The 10,767-nt window shown below is 38.8% G+C and overlaps 1 protein-coding gene across 5 annotated transcripts in view; it reads right to left on the bottom strand.

Moving 5' to 3' along the window:
* Positions 1–2,018: 2,018 nt before the first annotated feature.
* The window catches only part of DAB1 (DAB adaptor protein 1), a 685,851-nt gene continuing 677,102 nt past the window's right edge, over positions 2,019–10,767 (bottom strand). For all 5 annotated transcript variants that reach the window (XM_084636865.1, XM_084636866.1, XM_084636868.1 and 2 more), the window contains one exon: positions 2,019–5,226. The gene's annotated coding sequence lies outside the window, so the exon portion shown is untranslated. The remainder of the gene's footprint in view (positions 5,227–10,767) is intronic.

The following is a 10,767-nucleotide window of genomic DNA, read 5'->3' as shown; positions in this document are numbered from 1 at the left end:
TGTACTTCTGGTTTTTGCCAGTTTTATTTTTGATTCTTTCTTCTTCTTTCACCCTTTTAGATGGAAATTCTCCTCCTACATACGAACTTTAGACTTCTGGAGTCCTCGAGCCTTTGAAAAAATAATTTTAAGACTTTATTGGCTTGTTGATGTTATAATTTGATATTTATTGTGTGGTGCCTAGAGACTCCGATTAGGATTGGGTTTCCATTGTGCTATGCAGTGTACACACATATAATGAAAGACATCCCTTGCCCCAAGGATCTTACAATCTAAGCAAAGAAGGAAGCATATCACCTTATTTGATCTGTGCAGACTGAGATTGGTACATGAAAAAGGGCCATAAACCTGTGTTATGCAGGTGGTCAGACTAGATGACCCAAACGATCCATTCTGGCCTCAAAAATCTATGAAGTCACATGTTAAAAGTGCAAATGTTGGACTGAATTCTCCTCCCACTTACAGCTCTGCAAAATAATTGAAGTAAACAGAGTTTCATGAGTATAAGTGAGTCAAGAATTTGGTCCCTAATGTAAAAAGTTAGGCTGTCACATCAAATTAAGCCAATACCTCTCTTTATTATTGCATTTAAATGGCCAGAACCTAAATTTTACGGCATTTCTCAAGTTTTTATCAAAAGAACTTTCCATGGAAAGTTTACTAATATTTATCTAATATTTAAATACATTGACTGTTATAATTAGATTAGCTTTTGCATGCATTTACTTTAGGAACATGAGCTCGGATTAAACTCTTATCAAACAGTATGCATCCATGTAAGCCATTAATGGCTCAGTATAATCTGCAGGAAGATGGGACACTTCTTTGTTGTTGTTGTTTTCTTTTAGAGGAGAGGAGGCAGCATCAAAACAAGATTTTTTTTTGTGCTTAAATTTCCGTCCCACATATTGTATACTTTGGCATCACTCACTGGACAAAACATGTCAGTTATTCTCCATACGCAGCTCCTGTTACCTTCAATTTTGGTGCTCAGCAATTAAGAAAATCAGGCCAATTTTATTCTGCTGTGAAAATATGGATTTAAGAAGATAAAAACGGCCATACTGGGTCAGACCAAAGATCTATCTAGCCCAATATCCTGTCTTCCAACAGTGGCCAATACCAGGCGCCCCAAAGGGAATGAACAGAACAGATAATCATCAAAGGATCCATCCACTGTCGCCCATTCCCAACTTCTGACAAACAAGAGGCTAGGGACACCATCCCTGCCCATCCTGGCTAATAGCCAATGATGGACCTATCCTCCATGCATTTATCTAGTTACCCTGTTATAGTCTTGGCCTTCACAACATCCCCTGGCAAGGAGTTCCACAGGTTGACCTGGTGCCTCAATACAATAAGGCATCCAGACGTATATATAACGTTAAGCATGTGAAATAAATGGGGCTACTCAACTGCTTAAAATTACACACATGCTTAAGTGCCTTTGGGCACCTCCTTTTGAAAATGTTGGCCATAAAGTCAAACTTTTACTTTCATTATACGGCTTTTGCCTAGCCTAAGAGTTGTCATGATTACATGATTTTTCTGAAGGCTGAAATTTCAGTATGATGATGACTCACAACTTCTCTAGTCATGAACCAGCTTCCGCTTGAGATGGTCTTATACGCCATGGTCTTCCTCATATGATCATATATTTGATTAGATGTGAGATATGGGCCAATATTTTCAAAAATGACTAGTGATGTTGGGTGTCTACCTTAAGAAACCCAAAAAGGGGACTAATTTTTGGAGGGCAGGTCCTCAACACTTTTGGGTACAAGGTCCACTTAAGGTTGGGCACCCCCAAAAAATCCCTAGTCTTAGATAAGCTTGTCCATGGCAAATTGTACTCAAGAGAAACTCTGGCACCTTTCTGTGAGCAGCTTTCTGCAATGGGCAGAGACTATGGAACAAATTAACTTGAAGGACTATGATTTTTTTAAACATTTTTATTTGTAACAGTATTACATGGTGTGTTACAGAAATTAATGGAAAATTTCTAAAAATTTGTTGGTTTTTTTGTTGAATGCATTACACAAAGTTAAAAATAATGTGTCCATATATGTTAACAAATGGTCATCATCTGAGGTAAAGTTAAAGTAGGTCTAGAAACATACTGCAACAGTCATTTTATCTTTCTCATCTTTATTAAAAAAATATGTGTCAGAATGCAGAAATAAAAATGAATGAAAACCACAGAGTAAACATTTTTGCAAAGAAGGTGCCCAGTACATTATTAGATGATAGGTTTCATCAGACACTTGGATGACTACTGTCTATCAAAATATTTTTCATGACATGTAAAGATCAAGAAACTTCTGGGGATGGTAACAGGATGTTGGGTGGGATTCCCTGGTTTTAAAATTTAAAGTGACAAATTTAGTGCTAGTGAAGGATGAGGGTTTAAACAATTGCACAAGCTGGATCTGTTATTTATCTACAATACTGGTACAGTGCAGACTCCCCACATTCCTCTGCATCTCAACTATCACAAGGAAGGGCAGTCTAGTGACAATAATATGGTAGCTATCAATGTATTTTAAAAAAATATTGGTTAAAAATAAAAAAATGCCCAGTGACAATGTGTACTATGGTCTCTCATAAAACTGATCTTAAAATCCCAGCCTCATTTAGTTTGTACTACTTTTCCAATCTGAGCCCTACATATGTAATGTCAGTGGATTCACGGAGTCTTGACTCTGCTTTTCCTTCTCTTTAAACATTTTACTGCATAACTGAAAATGTCTTGACTATGGAAAGCTTTGAATGTTTATGAGGAAACAAAATTATTGTCTTCATGGTTCAATACCGCAAGACAAAACCTAAAAACTGTCGTATCGAGGAAGAAAGTAGCACCACTTATTGAGATCAAAATTATGAAAATATCCTTAAAAAAGAAATGCCCCGTGGAAATATTTTTTTCCTTATTTTAATCCCCAAACCACACAATCCATCTGGTTTTGATTTAACTCCTACAGTTAGAAAACTGTTTGCATCTTTCTTCTGATGTGAAAATATGACTTTGCTACAAGTGTCTCTACATGCCTATGGAATATGCACCAAACAATGACGGACCGGAGGATAAGATCTCTTCTCTGCATGGTCATTAGGTCTACCCATATGTAAAATGTCATTCATATATCTTCGGTAACTCACAATTCTCTAGTTTAGCTAATTCAAAAGATCAGACTGGAACCATGAGATTTGGGTGTACATATCAACAATCACCAGTTCATCTTTCAGCTTTCTTTGTTTACAGTAAATATGCCGTCTTCTAAACCATTTTTAGCTTATATAGAGATGAAAGAAAGTAAAAGATTTACAACTCCAGGCCTATTTAAATCAATGACAGAAATATAAATCCTAATGTTTCAAGTTAAAAACAAAATCTGCGCAATAAGCCTAAAAACAGATTAATCAGTTGATTTCTTTAATATTTTTTTTTTTTAGTGTTAAACCACTAAATTCAATAGACTGTAACTGCATAGGAACACCAGGAAAACACATTTGACCTGTATAACAATTCTCTGTAGGGCAAAAATATATAGATTCTTTATGAAAATCATGTGCTAACATATGAACCCAAACACGGCACGTTTGCTTCATAAATGTAAAAAAAGGAGCTTTTTAATTCTTCTGCTCTGTGTGTAAACAGTTTGATGACTTCCATTTAGAGATTTCAGAATCAAAGAAATGTCTATGAAATGTGTTTTGTTTTTTTTTTTAATGTGGAGAATGTATACTTGTGTGGAAAAATCTAGATCATAAAATCTTGCGTTCCCAGCAATTTTACGAGTTGCTGACAAGCAAATTGCTGTTGGCAGAGGCACTCCAGCCTCTCTGCCTATTGTAATAAGCATGTGAAAAAACATATGGGATGCAAAAACCACAAATTGGGTTTGCCACGCCTCCCAAGCACTGCAATTTGCTACCTTCTCTACAGTGTAATGGCATTATTAAAAGAATTTTCATAACATTTATATTTACAAAAAACTGGCAACTTTCATTTGAACTCCTTAAAGCCATTTCCCCTTAAACATTTAAAGAGTTTAACGGTGAGATTTTTTTCAAGTTATAAAATAAAAATCCCATTTGAATTTTCCGATGTACAAAAAGTGATAAAGATGAACAATTTGATCACAGAATCAGTTTGTTGTTCCAAAATTCATGCCGTCATTGTCCCATTTATTAAAGTCTGTTTCGTCTAAAATCCATAAACCAGAATTATACCAGAATTATTTGGCAAATGATTTTTTTCTTCAAAAATGGCACACAGAGAAGAAAACACTTGTCTGCATAGCATTACAGCAGCAAGATAGCGAAGAAATAAAAAATATTCCTTTACTGTACTTTGTTTTATGTGTTTCCTAGGAAATAACATATTTTTCACCTCTTTCATCAATGGGATTTGATGTCCTTTTTTCACCCACAGAATGAGTACTCAAACAGAAAGCAGCAATTCTTCCTCACGATGCGCTATAACTTAAAGGTCCATTTGGCAATGTTTTTCAACCAGGATGGATAATCAACACAGTTTGATTCTGCGGTTTCAAGTTAAGAATCATTTCCATAGGAGGCATTTTGCTGTTAAATTCTGTTACCCATACAAAACAACAGAATAGGAAATACAAAAAAATAACACAGCCTGTCTTTTTTTTTTAAAATATGCCAAGACGGAGGTGAGGTGGGGTGAGGGAGGGGAATATAATGTCAAGAGTAGCCTGATATAAATGACAATGAGAAACATGTCACCATGACATAAAAAGTGCAGACTTGTGCCTGAAAGGCTGTTGAATGATGATGCCACTGCTACATATGGATTCTGATTTTTTTGCTTAAAAGAAAAACAATGGCTAATACTTATTCAATTTCAAATGCCCGTTGTCCAGGTGGGAGGTATCGAAGAGGACAAAAGTTTAAATGAAGAACAAGGAGTAAGATTTCGTACTGTGGGTGCTCAGAACTCAGACGCTTGGCATGGTAAGCGGGGCTCGTTTTTATGTTTGTGCTGCCATAGAAATTTGCCATTCGTTGCCAAAAACTGTCAGGTACGTTTGGTAGGGCAATCCTCTATCCTTTGTCGGACAAGATCAATCGAAATCAAGCATAAGAGCCAAAAGGCCTGTCAGGTTGTAGATTTTCACTTGAGTCTTGAAGCACCACAAGCCTGTAATAATGCTATTTCTTAGGTCTGTTGATCTGGGCGTAGAGAGGTTCTGTTTCCTGAAGACAATAAAAATAAAAATAAGCAGAGATGTCTGAAGACGTTTTTAGAACATCTGCTTGTGAATAGCAATGCATCTAGAGAGAAAACCCAAAGGTAACAGCTAAGGAAATGTTTGCTTGCCTTCATGTGTTGAATGATTATGGCTTCCCAAAGGAATTTTTAAGAAAAAGCAATTCAACATTACATCAGAGAGAAGTTTCAGACATATACTAAGCCTCAATTAAACTTTACCATATGCACTGTACACTGGTTCTCAGGAGGTGTTGGTGAATATGTGTGTGTGAAGAAATTCAGTAATAATTATATATCTAGATATTCTGAAGTTCATGGGCCAGATCCTTCGGTGGTGCAAATCACCATAACTCCACGGATTTCAGGCTAAGGATCTGGTCCAAACATTACAGCACAAAACATAGCTGGGTATTTTTATATGGTTGATATAGAACTAATGTTTGCTAACAGATAAATTGCTATTGTAAGATGACCTCATGACACTGCAATTAGATTTAAGATGAATAAACTTTACATTTCTACTATATATGTTATGAGTTCCGATATGAAAAACCATGAAAGTTAATTTTGCAGGGGTTAATGATAAGTCTAATTATACCACTACTGAAAGAAAGCATGCTGTTTTGCTCAACAGGTATTTTATTATGAATTTCTTAGAAATAGAAAACTGCCATGTCTTCAGAGTGATATTTCATATATCTGACACTGTGTTTTCTTGATACTATATTCATTCTGGCTGCAAGATATCGTAAGACTGCCCTCTACTTCATTTTCAGAAACTAATCTTTTAAACTGAGAATGACACCTCAAAAGAGAACGAGACAGGCAGAAAGGCTAATTAATGCCACATTGCATTAACTTTCCACACACAATATGATAAATATTCAAATACCATGGTATGAAGTTAAATTTAGCCGTTAGAATCAAATTCACATTACAGAGAGGACAGCAAAAGCTAACATGAAATAAATAAGTTATAGGGTTTGGCAAACTGAACAACTGGCCAATGGGGAATAAGAAAGCTTATTGTGTTGAGTTGGTGGCTACTCATTAGTTGCTAGCCATTACAGTTGCAAAGGTAACCTGCTGAATGTAAACCAACACACGCCTGTCTTCCTGAATCTGCACACACACAGCCTGAAGTGTGAACTATCCACATCTCAAATCCTGGCCTCAGTGTAATGCCCAAGCTGCTGGTCTGTGTGCGAGGGAGTTTCTCTGGAGTTAAGAGAAGGAATCCTTCATTCCCATGTGAATTTGCAGGAGTCGAGCTTTTCCATGGATCCTATATAGCCTCAGCCTCAGTGTTGATTGTGCTTTTATGGAGGAACAATGGCTGGCTGGAACCAATTTTCTCACTTTCAGTCACTGCTGTGTCCCCCATTTGCAGAGATCCCACACACATCTAGGCTTCATGGCTCATGGGGATTTCACACTCCTGGTACAAACTCATAAAATCCTGCCCTACTGTTAAACTCTCCATGGCTGCAGACCAGTGGGATGTGGTTTTCCCATAATGTGTGAACTGCTTCCATACATCTCAGTGGAAGCCCATCTGTCTCTCTGTGCCCGTCTTCACTTTACTCCTCAAAACAGCTGTACGTTTCAAAGGTTCGAGCTGTCCCTCTCCTACCCATGCCAACCCCGAGCTAACTATGGCAACTGGTGAACAGTAAGAAAAATCTTCTCCTGAATGATTTGGTTAAGGGGTGAAGCAATTATCTACAGTCAGAAGCACACATATGTTGTGACCTTGAAAAACTGAAGGTACGCAGAAGAGGTGACCAGAAATATGGCTCATATGCTCTGTTCTGAAGAACACCCCACCTGCGCCGAATTTTCATGCACAGTCGACACAGAACTGGCAGAATGATCCTGGCTAGTCCAGAGAAAATCAGTACTAATAACATGAGAAATTTAACGCATGATAGGCCACTCTCCTGGCAGTTGCTGGTCCTGGGGTAGGGGAAAAAAAAGGGACAATTAATCCAGGACAAGAATTCCAGTTATTAAATGCTACAAAGAAAAAAAATCTCTGAAAATGTCGTGTGTGCTTATTAAAGCTGTCCTCAAATAGCTCTAACTTATGCAGATGCACTTAAGTGGCAGATCCCCAAGATCTCACCGACCTTGTAATCATATAGGAGATTTACATATATGTCAGGATGAACTCTTCTTCAAGAGTTTCTCCAGCGTATTAGGCATAAAGAGGCAAAACATTAGATGTGCCTAACTTATTACTTTCACCCAGTGTTCATCTGGAACATACATTTAAGGTGGCCAAAGTAATCATAATGCCACTCTGATTTCATTTACATTTTTTTTTCTGTTCTCCCAGAGCCCTGGCAGATAAAGGATGGGGTTAGGCACTTTTGTCTCTCCTCCTTTAATAGGGTTTCCCTTACTAGTGCCAAAGCAAGATTCCAGCTGATCTCCTCAATAAGAAATTCTGTTTTTGTCAGAGACAGAGAATGATCTCCTAAGATTAGTCTGAGAAAATTCAGAGAGTGGTTGTTGACCATACCCAGCAATGAAGAATTAACAGCAATGCTTTAGAGAGGAGCAAAGGACAGCACAAAGGGACAGAAAGGTCCTGAAAATAAAAAAATAAAAAAAGAAGAGAGGAGAGCAGATTCTAAAGAGCATGCTCATCTCATCCTCTCAAGACCACAGGTAGCCCCTCCTCACAAACACCACACATGTAGGGCTCTGTGGGTGTCCCTGCCAGACAGATGAGGGAAGCAGAAATGAAAAGCGGTCTTCTTACAGAGTGCATTCCTATCAAAACTCAGATGAAATACTACTTAAAGGCAACCAAACTTAATGATTCTCATAGCAGCATTAACCTTTACTCTAAGCTTTCTACCTTCCTCCCAATGAGGGATGGTAGGATATTGGTAACGGCAGAAAGAGCAAATGGGAGAATGACTCTTGAGTGAGGCTCCTGTCAGGGAAAATAGGAGCCTGAAAGTAGCACGGAGGGTTGACAGTTCATGTAGATATCTTGAACCTCACAGAGTTTTCCCCTTGTATGAGACAGGACGGTTGGACCCAATGGCAATATCAGAAAAATGCTGGAATATCCAGTTCCTATAGGTAGGGCCCTACCAAATTCACGGCCATGAAAAACGCACCATGGACCGTGAAATCTGGTCTCCTCCTGTGAAAGCTGATCTTTTGTGTGCTTTTAGCCTCAACGATACAGATTTCACGGGGGAGAACAGCTTTTCTCAAATTGGGGGTCCTGACCCAAAAGGGAGTTGCGGGGGGGGTTGCAAGGTTATTTTAGGGGGTTTGCGGCATTGCCACCCTTACTTCTGCGCTGCCTTCAGAGCTGGGAGGCCGGAGAGTAGCGGCTGTTGGTGGGGTGCCCAGCTCTGAAGGCAGCGCCCCGTCAGGAGCAGTGCAGAAGTAGGGGTGGCAAAACCGTACCATGCCACCCTTACACTGCGCTGCTGCCTTGAGAGCTGGGTGGTTGGGGAGTGGCAGCTGCTGACTGAGGGCTCAGCTCTGCAGACAGCAGGGCAGATGGCTCTGCCTTCAGAGCTGGGCTCCTGGCCAACAGCTGCCGCTCTCCAGCTGCCCAGCTCTGAAGGCAGAGCCACCAGCAGCAGCAGCGCAGAATTTAGGGTAACAGTACTGCAACACCCCCCCCCCCTACAGTAACTTTGCGACCCCCCCCAACTTCTTTTTGGGTCAGGATCCCAACAATTACACCATCGTAAAATTTCAGATTTAAATAGCTGAAATCATGACATTTACTATTTTTAAAATCCCATGACCGTGAAATTGATTAAAATGTACAGTGAATTTGGTAGGGCCCTAACTATAGGGGGAAACTGAGCTTCTGTGCACTGAACAGAAATGGATACTTCTTTTTTATTGCTAAATATTACTTGAAGTGTTCCATTGACATTAAGATGTGCAGTTTATCATAGATGCTTTAAAAAGTGACTCTCCCAATCCATATTTGCAATCAATAATCAAATTAGTGTTTGGCTCAACCCTACTCAGATGCCAGTGTATGGTTACTTATTGTGGACAGTGTCTGTTAAATACAAATGACTGTGATTATAAATGTTCAATGAAAAAGGATATGGGCACCCAAGTCAATTATTTGAGAAAAGGGCCTGGCCTATTAGGAAGTAGGTCCAAAATGTTCAAAGATAGGTGCCTGAAATGAGACATCTAAATCCATATCTGGGAAACTAAAGTAGTACCCTGTATTTAGAGGTGATGAGTGCCAATCTCACTAGGAACTGTGGATATTCAGTACCTCTGAAAATCTGGCCATTTATTTAGGTCCATAACTTTAGGCCCCCAAGTTTAAAAAAGTTTGGCCTACTTACCCTTGATTGCAATGAACAGTATGTTTCTCAAAAAATAACTACATATTTTTGTTGAAGTTATACCTCATACTTCAATATTTCTTTTTAAGGGGTGTTTTTTGTAATAATTGATACCAAAAGCAAACAACATACATTTATTTGGGTGACTGTTCACAGCTCTGGCTTAGAACTGTATCAGCTAACTGGATGTAAACATTATAAACATAATTCCATTTTTAATGTATTACTAATATGTTCTCCTCAAACAAATCAGTTACCGTAGGGCATAATCAACAAGTGTCGGTATCAGGGTGGGTTTGTGATGTGAGAGTATGCACAAGACTTGCGGGTGTTCATTGGCAACTTTCTGCAGTCCTCAAGTGATCATTTCAATATACATTGTACATGTACAATGCTGCATAAAAGATGCATTACATTCTACAGTTGCTGTCCTCTCAGATTTCTTTAACCTCGCTCCTCTCATGCAGATTTTCAGCACAGGGTTTTCCTTCTGGCTAGGTGATCAGTAAGCACAATCTCAGCAGATAAGCTTCATGAAATGAGACTGGACTTTCTGATCATCCAGCCTGTGCTGAGAATCTGCAGCAGAAAAGGGAGGTTAAGGGAATCTGGGAGAACAGCACTCTGGAGTGTAATGTGTCTTTGATACAACATGCTTTGTGTGTATAAAACCCAGATTCAGTAAACCAGGCTCTAAGGGACCTGACAGCAGTCAAAAAGTATAAACCCTGGTGTAATAGAAGGGCTTGTCCTATTCTTCTACTGATGCTTAAGTTATTTCAAAATAACTTCAATTGTGTTTAAATTCCAGTAGCTGTGTAAATTTTACTCCAATCATCTATTTAGTTAATACTATTTGATATTCAGTGTTTTGGATGTTATAGTGACTATATCAGACTGGAAACATTTTCCAATGTCCAACATTTAATTAACTATTAGAATTTTAAAAGGCAAGTCACTTAGTATCTTAGTACAGACAACTGTGAGGACAATCCAGAAAGAAAATCCCACCCTCTTGGTCCTGGTGTAATTTAGGGTTGCTATGTAGAATTGCACTGCTGCTATTTTTTTTCCTGTTCAGGTTCTTTGGAGAATACCATGGTGAAGAGGTGACTGGGCCTGCAAAGGGCAAAATGGGACTCTTCATGATTTCCTTTCAGTGGACGTTCCAGAGTT

Source organism: Lepidochelys olivacea (assembly GCF_965140295.1).
Source record: "Lepidochelys olivacea isolate rLepOli2 genome assembly, chromosome: 8".
Classification (NCBI taxonomy): Eukaryota; Metazoa; Chordata; order Testudines; family Cheloniidae; genus Lepidochelys; species Lepidochelys olivacea.
This window is presented reverse-complemented; position numbering and strand designations above follow the sequence as displayed.